The sequence below is a fragment of the Sceloporus occidentalis genome, unplaced genomic scaffold (assembly GCF_023333645.1).
Source record: "Sceloporus occidentalis isolate IW3139 unplaced genomic scaffold, rSceOcc1.0.p SCAF_201, whole genome shotgun sequence".
NCBI classification, from domain to species: domain Eukaryota; kingdom Metazoa; phylum Chordata; class Lepidosauria; order Squamata; family Phrynosomatidae; genus Sceloporus; species Sceloporus occidentalis.
In genome coordinates this window covers 425,248-441,039 of record NW_028317181.1, presented here as the reverse complement: position 1 = coordinate 441,039, position 15,792 = coordinate 425,248, and the positions used below count along the sequence as shown (strand labels likewise).

Here is a 15,792-nt window from a genome sequence, read left to right as displayed (position 1 = left end):
GGACTCTCTGGTTGCCAAGGGATCTTGCGGCCCCTTTGAGACCAAAGGTGCAGAATGAGGTTGTAGTCTAAGCAGCGGAAGAAGGGAGGCTTCAGGCCTCTCCAAGACCAGGACCACCCTAAATGTACCTGGGTTTCCCCCGATTGGGAGTTCCTGCATGGCAGAAGAAGGGGGTGGGCTGGCGGTCTCTTTCAACTCTATGGCTCTGAATCCGTGGGGAACAGTTCCTAATCCTTGGCCCAGGGGTTGCCTCCCCTCCAGAAGAGAGCAAAGAAAGACTCCAGGACTGATCCGCTTCCAAGGGGACCTTGCGGAGGACTAGGAATCCACCTGTTGTCCTTGGCTGAGAGTCCCAGGGCTTATTTCGGTGCATGCGTCTCTTTGGTCTTAGTTCCTAACAATGGACAATCAAAGACTGAATTCACTCTCCCTTCGCCAGCCCAGCAGGTTGCCAAACGTAAGAGCAAAGGATAAAACAGTTGAAGGGAGACGTAGTTCCCAGGACTTCCCAGCAGCAGCATCTGCAATAGGATCTGTAGCACCAAGGCCAGCTCCCGCTCTTCCTGGCCTCATTCCCAACATCATTTATGGGCGAACTCTAGTCTGATAGTGGGAATGGCCCCAAACCAATGAACGTGAAACTGTCTCCATTGTGGGGAAAAGCATGCCTTGAGAGCATCCAGTCTGACCCCAAATGAAAAGGAACTTGGGAATCTTGGTTTGAACTCTTAGATGAATCACTGAATTACTCCAAGGGTCTCAGGGTTCAGCTTACAGTGGCTTGCACTTTCGTAGATTTAATTCTTCCGACGCAAGGAATCTCAGTCCACAAAGGGATCCTGCGGCACCTTTGGGGCTTATTTTCCAAAAGAGGTTGCAGCCTAAGCCTTCCTGGACTTAACTCCACAGATGTAAGGAATATTAGGATCCCAAGGGATAATAATAATAATAATAATAATAATAATAATAATAATAATAGTTTATTTCTATCCCGCTTTTCCAATTCAGATCAAAGCGGTGTACAAATCCAGATAAAATAACAATAATCAATAAAACAGATAAAACAAGATATAAAACAGCATATAAAACTAATACTTGAGTAGCTGAGTAGGAGAATCCAGAAAAACATAGCCAGAGTCGTTACCAAATAGAAGGGGAAACCAAAGTCACATCTCATGGGGGGAAAGCTTGGGAAAAGAAGGTCTGGGGTTTCTTCTTAAACAAGTCCAAAGATGTGGTGGAGTGGAGCTCATCAGGGAGATTGTTCCATATTCTCGGGGCCGAGATGGAAAAGGCCCGTTGTGAGGTCACCGCATATTGCGCAATTGGGACCCTCAACAAATTCTTCCTGGCTGACCTGAGAGTGCGGGGCAGATTATATGGGGGGAGGCGGTCCTCCAAGAACCCTGGGCCCAAGCCATTTAGGGCTTTATAGGTTATAACCAACACCTTGTATTGCGCCCGGAAGCGAATGAGCAGCCAGTGTAGATCTTGTAAAATAGGTGTTATATGGCTAGTCCTGGAACATCCAGTGACCAACCTTGCTGCCATATTCTGTACTAATTGAAGCATCTGGGTTTGGTACAAGGGTTGCCCCATGTAGAGCGCATTACAGAAATCCAATCGAGAGGTTACCAGAGCATGTACTACAGTTTCAAGGTCCCTTCGATCCAGGTAGAGTCGCAGCTGACGTATCAGCCGAAGCTGATAACAAGCGCTTCTGACCGTCGCATCCAGTTCAGATGTCAATTGGAGCGACAAGTCCAGAAGCACCCCCAGACTGCGAACTGAGTCCTTCAGGGGAAGTGTGACCCCATTCAGGACAGGTGGACAAATTTTCATCCCCGGACCCAGGGAGCCTATCACGAGTACTTCTGTTTTCTCTGGATTCAGGCTGAGTTTGTTTTCCCTCATCCAGCCCATTACTGACTCCAGACAGGTGTCTAGAGGAGAGCTGCCATCCCTGGTCACTGCATCAGTCGGAGACACAGAGAAGTATATTGGGTGTCACCCTGTGTCTCCGGATGATCTCTCCCAGCAGTTTCATGTAAATGTTGAATAGCATGGGGGACAGAATACCTCCTTGAGGAACTCCAGATGTAAGTGTCCTTTTACTGGAGCAGATGTCCCCCAGCTGCACCATCTCGAATCTACCCAAGAGGCAGGAACGGAACCACTGGAGTGATACCTAACTCCCTCAGGCGTTCCAGGATACCATGGTATCGAAATCCGCTGAGATGAGATGTCCAAAAGCACTAACAGGGACACGCTACCCCTGTCCATGCCCAGACGGAGATCATCGACTAAAGCGACCATGGCAGTCTCAACTCCATAGCCCGCCCGGAAGCCGGTTTGAAATGGGTCTAGAAAATCCGTATCATCCAAGATCCCTTGAAGCTGGAAGGCGACCGCTCTCTCGATCACCTTCCCTAAAAATGGCAGCAGCGAAACAGGCCAATAGTTATTATGAATCAGGGGGTCTAAAGAGGGTTTTTTCAGCAGAGGTTTTACAACTGCTAATTTCAGTGAAGATGGAAACTGTCCCTCTCTTAGAGATGTATTAATTATGCGGTGCAACAAGGTTGTCACCGCAGACCCCCCCCCCGAGCTGCTAGCCATGAAGGGCAGGGATCGAGAGAGCATGTCGTCTTCCTAACGCTTCCAAGGATCTTGTCCACTTCCTCAGTACTAACCGACTCAAAATGATCCAGTTTAACAGAGTCCACGGAAGCTCTGGACACCTCTCTTCTTGGTTCTGAATAAACACTGGCATTGAGATCAGCCCTTATCCGGGAGATTTTATCCATGAAGAAGTTGTTAAATTTGTCACAGCAGGCTTTTGTTGGCTCTAAAATAGGGTTCAGGGAGGGGGGGCAGATGTGTTAATTCCCTCACTACCCTGAACAGCTCTGCCGGATGCGACTCTGCGGACGCAATACATGCAGCATAGAATGAATGCTTTGCTGCACCTATTGCCACTCCATAGGCCTTCAAATGAGACTCTAGGAGTGCCTTGTCGGCCAAGTGCTGGTGTCTTTGCCAGTTGCGCTCTAGTCGTTGCACAGCCCACTTCCTTTCCCTGAGATCTTCCGTATACCAGGGTTGTTTTTTGGAAGCAGGCCGGAAAGGATGCTTGGGAGCAATACTATGTATAGCCCTGGAGAGATCAATATCCCAGATGTTAGTCAGGGCATCAACAGTCGCTGTCAGCCCCAGCCATATAACCCTCTAGGGCTTCTTGGAACCTTTTGGGTTCAACCAGGAAATGGTCCGTCCATGACAGGGCAGAGATATTAGATACCTCTGCCCACGGAGTATCCATGTCCGTACTGAAGACGATATCGAGGGTATTACCAGAACGATCTTGCGAACCCTTTGAGATTAACTGTATGTTTGGAAAAAAGTTGCAGCATGCGCAGATTTGCAGATTTCATTCCTCCGATGCAATGAATCTCAGTGTGCAAAGGGGTCTTGTGGCACCTTAACTTTGTGGGAAAATTTGTATCATGTGCTTTCATACATTTTATTTCTTCCAGCGCATAGAACGGCCCATGCTGCAACTTCTCAAAGGTCTTGCAAGACCTCCGGATTAATACAGTGATGGCTCTGCAAGACGCCTTCCTTGACCCAGGGTCACTCCTGGCCCCTCTCTGCCCCCCAAATCTCCCTCTTCTCCATCATCCCTGGCAGAGGAACCAGGAGAGGCTGCAGGGGAGGATTCAATTTCGCTTCCCAACGCTTGGACCAAGCTGCAAGGCCCAGCAGGCCTTCAGGGGAAACCAAGGAGAGGAATGGGCCCGGTCCAAGCCTTGGTTGCAGTTGGCCAAAAGGAGGCCAGACTTCCTCCCAATTCAAGGCTGCTATAGTTTCTAATCTGCAAAAACTGAGATGCCAAAACAGGGGATCCCTGATTGCATTGGGTCTGGCAGGGCTCTGGGTTCAAATCTAGGTGCCTTCCAAATCCCCTCTTGACTTATGGCCACCAGAAAAAGTTGGGGGGCTGCAGGAGGGTCAGAGAAGGGTCCAGGAAAAGTGGGGAACCCTCACCCCTCCCCTCCTCTCCTCTCTTCCTGTCCCCAAAGGTTCCCCCCCCCCAAGAGATGCTGGGCCACATTGCAATTTGACTGTCATGGCTCCATCCTATAATAGGATCCTGGGATTTGTAGTTGGCTGTGGCTCCCAGAGCTCTCCGACAGAGAAGGCTAAAATGTCCTGCCAAACTACAAATCCCAGAACTCCATAGCCTGGAGCAATCGCAATTAAATTGGTGTCCAAAATGCATTAATTCTGCAGTGGAGTTTTGCAGCCCAAGAGGAGGTTCCTGCAGGAGCCATCCTTTCTCCGCCTGGCAACCGATGACGAAGGCAGTCCTGGAGGCTGTGATTGGCTCCAGCCTCAACTTTAAGATAAAGTGCCACAAAATGCTGCTGAGTTTCTCGAACACAGCTCCCAAGGAGAAGGGTGCAAAGAAAGGAGGGAGTGAAAGGCTGGGGAGGAAGACTTGGTCATGGAGGGCTTGGAAAGCTAAAACAAGAAGCTTGTGGGTGTGCTTTCATCTTCTGTGTTGACTTATGGGGACCCCCCCCCCCCATGCATTTTCCAGAGGGTTTTCTTAGGCAAGGAATCCCCAGTGAAATGGAACCTCCAGTGCCTAGTATTCCCTGGTGGTCTCCCATCCAAGGACCAACCAGAGCTGATCCTGCTTAGTTTCCAATATCAGAGAAGCTCTGGTGCCTTTTGGGGTTTTCTTAGGCCAGGAATCTCAGTCAGAGGCGGTTTGGGCAGCTGCTTCCCCGGAAGTATAGCCTCCAGCACCTGGGATCCCTTGTCAGTCTCTCCTCCAAGGACCAGCCAGGGCTGACCCTGCTTAGCTTCCACTATGAGACGGGGTCTGGTGCCTTTCAGGGCATTTAGGCCATTCTTATCATCCTCAAGGAATCCTCAGTGGTTGTTTTCCCAGTTCCTTCCTCTGAAACAGAGGCCCTGGCAGTCCCCCATCCAGGTATTAACCAGGGCTGACCCAGCTTAGCTTCTAAGGACAGATGGCAGTCTGGTGCCTTTGGGGTATTTAGGCCATTGTTATCGCCATCAAGGAATTGCAGAAGAGGTCTTGCAAGTTCCTTCCTCTGCAATATCACCTATAGCCCCTGGGATTCCCTGGTGGTCTCCCATCCAAGGACCAACCAGGGCTGACCCTGCTTAGCTTCCAAGGTCAGATGGTCATTTGGGGTATTTTTTAGGGGATGACAAGGGTGTCCGAATGGGTATTTTAGGAGGGGAGGAGCAATGTGAAAGGGGCTGGCCCGGGGCTCTTCTCTTTCCCGGCATTCCTGGTGCCATTGGTGCCTGTGTGTGCAAATGTATTGGTCTTCCAAATTAAGCTTCCGGTTGCCTAGGCGCTCTGTCCGGTGTTGGCACAGAGCCAATTGCTTCTCTGGCCTCCAAACGCGGTAAGCATATTCCTTCCCCCCCGCATGACCCCCCCCCATTGCTGCTCCACATAAATCCGAGTGTGAGGAGGAGACCCATTGAACACCATTATATTGACTATTAGACGACCTTCTTTGCTGCCTGAGCTGCTGCTGATGGGCTTTGCATGGCCTTGGTTTGCTGGGGCTGGAGCCAGGCTTTCTGGGTTGGAAGCATTGCTAGGCCTTCGGGTAGAGAGTTTGGGGGCCATATTTAGGGGGAGGGTTTGGGGGGAGGAAGGGGGGCCATCTTTGTTTGCTTGCCATGTGCTCCTGACACAAGAAGAGACCGGAAGAGAGGGCGCTGCTAGGGGTGGGCATGATGGGTGGGCACGTGTCAGTCTGGCCGCCGCCTGTCCTGTGCCCCCTGTGCCCACCCACCCTTCGGACGCCCCCCAAACCCTCGGGAGAGAGCCATTTGTCGAAAGCCCTTTTCCTAAAAACGCTCTGCAAGTGCAGAGAGGGCAGTTTTGGAGCTGGCTTCCCAAGAGCTCCGCTCGACCCTCTCCCTCGACCAAACCTTCCTCTTCCAACACGCTTTCCCCCAGTTCTACTGGCTTTTCTGCCCCCTTCGCTTTGGCTACTTTTTGTAAGGTTTTGATCTGTGTTTTTAATCCCTTGTTTTAATCTCTGATCTTGTTTTATATTGTATTGTTGGTATTTATCGTTTGTTGCTCTATGATGTTGTAACCCGCCTTGATCTCATGGAAAGGCGGGCTAGAAATAAACAATTTCTCTATTTATAAAGTGCTCTTCTTCCGGTTGTTGCTCTTCCTCCCTTGAGTTCGGCGGAGGAGGGAATATTTGGCCAGAGAGAGAGAGGGGGGGGTCAAGAAATGGGGGGTTTAGTAGCAATCTGGGGGGAGCAAAAAGTGCAGATGCAGCAGGGACAGAGCCAGGATTTTGGGAAGCCCGCCCCCCCCCCCCGCCAGTCACAGAAAGAGGGTCGAGCGTTTACCTCAGGATGGCACCACTTTTAACTTCCGTCATGGCTCCCTGCTGCTATGGAATCTTGGGATTTGTAGTTTTGAGGAGCTGTTTAGCCATCTCTGTCAGGTGCCGCAACAAACTACAAATCCCAGCATTCCACGACACAGAGCCAAGGGCAGTTAAAGTGGCATCAAACTGGATTATTTCTTCAGTGCAGATGCAAACTGAGTCCTTCCTCTGAAGTCATTTACATCAGATAAATTCAGGTCGATAAAGCAAAGTGCAGCTGCTCAAGCAATGAGTGGCAGCCACTCTGTTCATGCTCAGAGACACTGCCTTCCAACTTCTGAGCTGAGCTAAGAACCCAGGCTCCATCCACACAACATTTCATTCCCACTTCAAGAGAGACTTTTAATTCCAAGACATATATAGATATAGATAGATGTACACACACACACACAATTCTTAATTCCAAGACTCAGCTATCTGTCTGTCTGTCTGTCTGTCTGTCTATCTATCTATCTATCTATCTATCATAATTTTTAATTCCAAGACATTATACCTTCCTTTCTTTTGTGAAAAACAAACCCCTTTAAGAGAATCCTATTTTGGGAGAAAGGTATAAAATCAATCAATAAAAAATTATAGTGCAATAGTCCATCAGTGCATGGCTTACATTATAAGACTTTATGCCTTTAAATGTATAAAAACAATTAAAATCACAGTCGGATGAGAGGGCTATAGAATCATGGAATCATAGAGTTGGAAGAGACCCCACGAAGGGCCCTGACCCAGTCCAGCCCCATTCTGCCATGCAGGAACTCCCAGTCAAAGCATCCCCAACAAATTATGTAATGGGGTGTCCATCTACATTGTAGAAAGACATACTGTAGATTAATGCCATGAGTCTGTATATTGGGAGAAAGGCGGGATATAAGAAAATAATAATAATAATAACAACAATATCTGGGTATTGTAGTTTTGTGAGACATTTAGCCTTCTTTGTCAGAGAGCTCTGACTACAAATCCCAGGATTTCCCATGGCATTAAAGTGGTGTCGAACTGGATTATTTCTGCAGTGTGCAGCTTTATTAGTCTGCAGTTCCCAGCAGTCTGTGGTGCTGCTGGATGATGGGACCCGCAGTCTAGCATTGCCTGGAGCAGCACCATAGGACTCCACAGCCCAGATTCATTATATGGCAGAATTTGGAGGAAATCCCCCCTTTTTTTAAAATTAAAATTTTTATTCATTTCTTCAAACAATACAAACAATTAAAATAAAATAAATCATCATCATCATCTATTACAACCATTTCTAAGTTTACTATGTATATTACCATCCCCGTCCCGTTCTCCAAAAGCGCTTCCTTAGGCATACTCCAATATCCCATACTTTCTTATCATAACCTACTAGCTCTTATCTTTTTTTTCTATATTATAATTCCATAGAAACATTTTTACTCACTTATACGTTCTTTTCCATTTTAAATCATCTAATCTTAATTTATAACCACTTGCCTTCCCTGCTGCATAAACGACCCCTTCTTGCAATAACGTTCACATCTCAAATACTATAGGAATTACACCTCTTTTTTCCTTTAACATATATTCTTCCCACGGTTCCCATTCTCTGTAAAATTTATCCATTGGGTTTCCTCTAAGGATCATGCTCAACTTCTCCGATTCGTAGAATTCCTTGACCTTTAATCTCCAATCTTCTATCGTTGGTGATTGTTCGGATTTCCAATATTTGGCCAATAATGTTCTTGCTGCAACTATCATATAAAACATCAATTTCTCCTTTCCTTTTTCCATATCGAGGGTATTTGTTATGTTTAAAAGATGCATTTTGGGTTTGGCATTGTCAGTATTTTCCAGGATTTCACCAATTTCTTTATGTATTCCCTCCCAAAATGCTATAGCTTTTGAGCAACCCCACCAACAATGTACTTACGTTCCTGCTTTCTCATTACATTTCCAGCACTTATTGTTTTTCCCTTTTACGTGGTTTTGTAAACATTTTCCTTCACTGCCGCGCATGGTGTGCACTTTAGTTTAACCTGCCATAGTTTTCCCCACTGTTCCAGTTGTATTTGTTCATTCAAATCTCTCGCCCATTTAATCATATGTTCTTTAATTTGTTCTTGTTCTAGTTCAAATTTTTGAATTAAATTATATATTTTCGAAATTTGTCTTTTTGGATCTTTAACTATCTTTTCAAATTCTTCATCGGCTGGATTTATTCCTATTGTTTTATTATCCATTACAAATCTTTCTTTAAGTTGTCTATTAGTAAACCAGTTACACGAGAAACCTTCATTTTTTAATTCTTCTTGTGTTTTCATTTTCCTTTCTCCATCTTGCCCTTTCATTATATCCCTATATGTTACCCATGAATCTTTTTTTAACTCTTCTTCCCTTTTGAATAATGCTTCGTTAGATGATGTCCACAATGGCATTTTAACCTCCCATCTATTTTTGTATTTGTTCCAAATCCTTAAGAGCGTCCTCCTTATTAAATGATTGTTGAAATTTGCTTCTAACTTTATCTTATCGTAAATCATATATCCATGAATTCCGAATTTTAAATCTATTATTTCCAGATTTAATGTTCTCTTCTTTCCCAATCTCACCTGGTCGAAAACCCAATCTAATACACATGAATGGAAATACCACTTTAAGTTCGGTAAGGCTAGACCACCTTTGTTAACAGAATCGTGTAGTACCTTCACATTAATTCTAGATTTTCTGTTATTCCATAGAAATTTGGATCGATCTGTTTCCCATTTTTTAAAGATCGAATCGTTTGCTATCATTGGTAATTTCTAAAAGGAAAAATAATTTTTGGCAAGACTGCCATCTTAATGGTAGCAATCTTCCCCATCCAAGATATGTTTAATGTGGCCCATTTCTCCAAGTCCGCTTTAATATTTTTCCATGCCTTCTCGTAATTATTTCTGAATAACTCCCTATTATTGTTCGTTAAAGTAATTCCCAAATATTTTATAGATTTTGCCAAATTAAATCCTGCTTCTTCTTGTAATATTTTTCTTTCCTCACTGTTCATATTAAGGGTCAATATATTTGTTTTTTCAATATTAACTCTATATCCTGCCAATTTTCCAATTTTTTCAAAATTTTTAAAATTGGTTCACTACTTTCGATTGGATTTGAAATCGTCAAAACTAGGTCATCTGCATAAAGCCCTTAATTTATATTCCTCTCCCTTTAATTTAAAACCTTCAATCTCTTGTTTGTCTCTTATTTGGATCAATAAAACTTCTAGGGTCATTATGAATAACAAAAGTGAAAGGGGACAGCCTTGTCTTATATATTTTACATGGTGTTGTTTTTTCTCCATTTACTAAAATACACATTTCTTGTTTATCGTAAATTGTTTCCACCCCTTTCTGAAAACTTTCTCCCTCTCTACATTTTTCAATACCCCAAACATGATCCCAATTGATTCTGTCAAAGGCTTTCTCCGCATCTACGAAAAACATAGCCAATTTTTTATCAATTTTATTCTCATGAGTTTCTATCAAATTAATCAAATTTCTAATGATGTCTTTGATCATTCTATTAGGGAGAAAGCCGTTTTGGTCTAAATGGATCCAATTAGATAAAATCTTTTTTAATCTTTCTGCCAGTATTGCAACAAAAAAATTGTAATCCAAATTGAGTAATGCTATAGGTCTGTAATTTTTCAAATTTGTTGAGTCCTTTCCCTCCTTTGTAATGGATTGAGTCCATGTTTGGGGTATCAACCCTTTCATGACCTCATTCATTGTTTGTAACAATGGTTCGATAAAGCTTTTTTCCACATTTCTTATAAAATTCATTTGTGAATCCATCCGGTGATTTGTCTATCTTACTTTTCTGATAGCCTGCAAAAGCTCTTGTATCGTTATTGGTTTGTTTAATACATCCCTTTGTTCTCCTATTAATTTGGTTAAATTTGTAGATTTTAAATAATTACTTATTTTAGATTCATTGATTGATGGTTTTTTAAAGAGATCAGTATAAAATTTCAAAAACCTTTTTTAAATTTTATTTTGATTAATTACTAACTCCGCCTCTTCCTTAATAGCCGTAATTAATCCTTTCGCTTTTTCTTTTTTGATTTGATGGGCCAAAAATTTTCCTGGTTTATTAGCGGACTCGAAATGTTTCTGTCTAACAAATTTTAGTTTCTTTTCCATATCCTCTGTCATTAAAGTTGATAATTGCTTTTGTTTATAGCGTACCTCCCTCAGAATTTTTCCGTTTTGGGGTTTTTTCTTCACTCTTTTTCTTTCCCCTCTAGTTCTTTATTAAGCTTATCTAATTTTTCATTTCTTTGTCTTTTTAATTCTGAGGCTTTCTTAACTAGAAACTACCAAATCTGTCACAGTCGGTTGGTTCAATAACAAAAGCCATTTACCCAATAAGAGAGCCCTTGCAGAAAAGCCTTTAACAGGCTTCTTTCCAAAATGTTCTTTTCTAATTATTTAAAGGATTAGAGTCAATTTTCCCTTTCTCCTATTACTATATCTCCTCTATTCAACTTAAGTTCTTTATTTCCCTCTTATCTTCCCTTCTATTAAGCCACGTCTGTTCTATCTTTCTTCAAACCGTTTGTCTTTCCTCCCTCCGCTTCATTGCTTCCTTTCTCTCCTCTATCTCTCAGGAGGATCTCCGGTCTCCTTGAACTCTCCTCCGGTTTCTGTCTCTTTCTATCCGGCACCGTTGTTTCCTCCTCTTCTCCCGAAGTCCGGCCTGCCGCTCTATACTTGCTTCTATACTCTATCAACTCCTGGCTGTTGTCGTCGCTTCTTCTCCTTCCAGGTCCTCCCGGCTGCTCTGCAGTCTCTACTCTATCGAGTCCCAACCTCCGCCGTCACTTCCTTTCCCTCCAAAGTTCGTCCAGCCACTCTGCAATCACTTCCGCACTCTATCGACTCCAATCTGTTGTCATTCCTTCTCCAACACTCCTCTCTCCTTCCGCCGACTCCCCCTCCTCGTCCGACCCATCTCCTCCAATCACTCTCCCCCTCACTCCTCCGCGCTCTCTCCTCACTCCTCCAAGGCCCTCTCAACTGCAGCCGAGTGCTCAAGGTCGGGTTTTTAAACCCTTAGACTCTCCTACGGCATCTATGCACTGGACCTTTGGGTTTCCACCTTAGTCCACAGGCAAACTGCCTCCTAAAGTCCAGTCGGAATGGATAACTCAGGACATTCTCAAAAATAATGGAAAGGAGAAATAATTTCCGCGTTCACGTTATGAAACGTTGCTTTATTTAAACTTCAATATCGTAAAACAACCCCAAGAGGTTTGTGAATCCCTTTCTTCTTTGGCTCTGATGAGATTACAACAAGGGGCTAGTTTTGGAAAAAGAGAAAAAGACTTTAAAGCAGCTAGGTTCTCTCTGCTTTGTCTCCTTATTTTCCGTCCATCTTTTAAAGGATAAGAACCTCCATAGTACATAACCCGTTCTAATGGAAAATGTGCAGCTGTTACTTATCTGGATAATTGGATGCCTTGCTTCTTTAACTCAATCCTTTAAATATCCACGTCTTAAAGTTTTTAAGTTGGTGACATCTCTGTGCGGTGGATTGCCCTGCAGACCCTCCATCGTCCCGTTCACTTCTTTCCTTCCTCACGTAGCGGGTAGAACTTACTCTGATTTCTCAGTCCGAATACGGTGTAGGGTCTTCCGCTGGGCCCCCTCTGATTCCCCTGCTTTTCAGGGGAATTTCCTGGCTCCCCGAAAACTTTCTGGGAAGCCAGGGCTCCCGTTTTGATCTGGGTGCCTCCGCAGTGATCTCGGAGGCTGTCCTATTGAGAAGCCATTACAACCGGAAGTCCTCAGAAATAATCGGCGGAAACCCCTTTAAAAAGGTGAAAATAAGGAAAATAAAAACCCCTTGCAAAGTAAAACCCAGAGGTCTGCCAACGGACTTTGCTTCCAAGGCAGGAAGGCAGAGAGGCCCAGACCTTTGCAGCTGACCTCTCATTGGCGACCCACTGAGACTGATTCCTTATGTTAATTAATCATAGAATCATAGAGTCGGAAGAGACCCCAAGTCCAACCCCATTCTGCCATGCAGGAACTCTCCGTCAAAGCATCCCCATTGACATGCTGGAAAGGGGCCAGCTAACTGCATTTTATTCTCTTTGTCTTTTAAAAAAGAGAAAAAACAAGGCTGGAAGGAAGCTTTTTTGCATCACAGACCCTCCTCTTTTTTGTTGTTGCAAACATTCAGAAATGACTGTTTTGAAAACCTGAATTCATTCTCAGAAGAAATGTCCAGAGTAGAGTCCGAGTCTCCTTTCTCTGGACTTCTGAAACCTGAATTATCCAAAACCCAAAACTGGCCACAAGAGCATCTGGTCTGACCCCAATTCAAGGGAACTTGGCAATCCTGAAGGTTTAGATATATTACTGAATAGTTGAATTATACAAGGAATAGTGGTCTCAGGGTTTCGCAGGCTGCTCAGTGTACAGAGGATATTGTGCCTTAAATTACCTTCAGCCTATGTCTATGAGATGCATATGAAACATACATGGATTTAATGGCTGGACTTGGGTCCCATCTCCCATTATAACCCATTAGACATATATAAATATACCAAACTCTGAAAAACTCCAAAATACATCTAGTCCTCAGCATTTTCGTTAAGGGAGACTCAAGCTGTAGTTGATGGGATATTATTATTATTATTATTATTATTATTATTATTATTATTATCACTATTATTATTATTTTACTATATTGTATATGGATATAACTGCTGAAAGGAAAGTCAGAAGTCACCATTTCTTTCTTTTATATTTCCTTTTAGAAGCCTCCTTCCTCTTTCTTTCTTTCTTTCTTTCTTTCTTCCTTTCTCTCCTTCCTCTTCCTTCCTTTTTTCCCTTCCTTCCTTCCTTTCGTCTTCTTCCTCCTCCTCCTCTCCTTCCCTAGGAAGGGAGACTTTTATTCTGGCAAAAGCACAGGAGAGGAGGAGGAGGAGGAGGAGTGGAAGGACAGATGGAGAGGAAAAGAAAGGGAGAGAAGTCACAGGGAGGGATCCCACCCACTCCATCCCTCCCACTCCATCCCTCCCACTCTGAGCCTCTCTGCTCCCTCCCTGCAACTTCTGTCTTTTCCTCTTTCCCTCTCCATCCCAGTCCTCCGCACTTTTGATGGAGGGGAGGGGGAGAGGAAGGAGCTTGAACGTTCCCAAGCCTGAAGGGGGGGTCCGGAGCCCAGAATCCCACCCCCCCGGCTACGTCCCAGGATGCAGTTGAGTAGTAATCACAGAAATATAGCAGTTTATGAGATAATTGCTGCAAACCTTGGGGAAAAGGGGTTCCAGAGGACCGGGAATGAATGTAGGGCCAAGGCCAATAACTATGCCTTTTTTTAAGGAGCTTCAAGACATCTTTGCTGGCGACTGAAGCATGGAGCCTATCCGGGTCACTTCGTCCACGGAAGTTACATTTGTGCAGAAACCAGTGGAAAGGCCTCCGGAGACCCAGGTCCAGGTGGCAGACCCACTTCAGCCGGAGAAAGGGTCGGAGGAACTCTTTCCCAAAGGCAAGTATGCAGTTTGTACTCTGCTTGTACCCATTTAGGTGCAAATCGAAATTATAGTTGACCAGTGATGATTCATTAATTCAGCTTTATTTTTTTTTTTGGGGGGGGGGGGGGGAGAATTTCTTTTGGTATTCATTGATATTCAAATCCAGAATAATGATTCAGTCTAATTTTATAGTAAATGAAATCTTTAATGTTAATGCTAATCTGTCCCTTGTTTTACTATTCTCAAGAAACAGACATAGCAAGGCAGCTTCAATCCTTCACTCCTGCAGAGAGGTTGGCTTTGATTCATCGCAAGCAGGAGCCTACCTCAACAGAGAAGATGGCCGATAAGATGATAGCTAATTCCGCCACCAACCTGGGCCTTCAGTTGGCACGCATGGATGCCAATGTGGCACGTGGGCAAGAGCGTTTTGAACGGGAAATGCAGTTCAAGGAAAGATACCGTGAGGAAACTAGGGCTGATTTTAAGGAGCTACTAAGTGTATTCAAAGAGTATACTACAATTTTGAGGGATATGTCACAAAAAAAGGATAGCAGCACAGCTAGAAGCAGTTTGTTGAAGCGTGCAAGAAAAACGGGCAGCACTGTGAGCAGCCCTGTTCCTCCAAAACTCCCTGCAATGGCAGCTCAGCAGTATTTTAATGGTGTGGAAGATGCCTCTCAGGCACCCACTACCTCTGCCTTGATGGGAAATAATACTGGCCAGCCATCGGCCAATGACCATTGATTAGTGGCTAGCAAGTGTCGCCCACAAAGAGCTGTTAAGAAACCTGCCCCACTGTCCCCTTGAAAGGTTGATGTTAATCTTTACATCAGAACTGTTTGTATATCATTATCCATCACTAACAGTTTGAGTGATGTAGCTAACATCTATGTTTACCTATATCTATGAATGATTCGCTATTAAATTTTTCTATCACAACCCTTTTCCTGCTTTCCTATATGCCTCCATCTGGTAGAGCCCTGTTCTGGTTCCATGAGGACTGGTGTGTCAATGTGTCATTGTGCAGACCCTGGGGTAACTACAATGAGTTTTATGTTTACCTTTACTTACGTTTCCCACAGCTAAATAAAAGGTATTTATCAAGTTGGCACAGAACACATGACAATGTAGTTGAGTAATATATAACTTTCCACTTATGTGCAACATGTATATTTGGTTAACCTACAGCAAAAGTAATGTGTGATCACCCTGAAAGAGGTGGAGGGAGAGGAGGACCTTGACACGACGCAGAGGAAACAAATCATGCAAAGGAAGTGTTCAGTATTAAAATTATTTAACAGTTAAACATATTGCGATAACACTTTAAGGCACACTTGAATGTTGCATCAACATTAATAGCAAGAGAAAATCACAAAGTAATTGAGGAATATTGCAATTTTTTAACATTTTGACATTGTGCAAACATAGCTGGACGCACAGTTGTATGTTGCAGCAAAAGTAATAGCAAGGAAAATACACAAATTAATTGTGCACTAGTGCAATCATTTTAAGAGATTGACATAGTGGAATCATAGCTGAAGGCACAGTTATATGTTGCAGCAAAAATAATAAGAGAAATACTCAAATTAATTGTGGATTAGTGCAATCGTTGTAACATTTTGACATAGTGCAAACTCAGTTGAAGGCACAGTTATATGTTGCAGCAAAATTAATAACAACAAAAAGACACACATTAATTGTGAACTAGTGCAATCGTTGTAACAGTTTGACATGGTGCAAAAATAGCTGGAGGCACAGTTGACCACAATTCTCTTCAGTGCTTAGAAGGATAGGAGGCCAAACATGCCAAAACATAGCATGGTTCAAAATAAATACCTGAGT

The 15,792-nt window shown here is 43.8% G+C and overlaps 1 long non-coding RNA gene and 1 pseudogene across 2 annotated transcripts; both read left to right on the top strand.

Annotated features, from left to right (window-relative positions):
* The window catches only part of LOC149278102 (uncharacterized), a 250,232-nt pseudogene that overhangs the window by 196,337 nt on the left and 38,103 nt on the right, over positions 1 to 15,792 (top strand).
* LOC149278103 (uncharacterized) lies at positions 6,037 to 14,889 on the top strand. Of its 2 annotated transcripts, none has more exons than XR_016278789.1 (3): positions 6,037 to 6,057; positions 13,793 to 13,961; positions 14,195 to 14,889. It is a non-coding gene; the product is annotated as an uncharacterized LOC149278103 (long non-coding RNA). The 2 variants fall into 2 exon arrangements; XR_016278790.1 differs by lacking the exon at positions 6,037 to 6,057 and adding an exon at positions 12,669 to 12,809.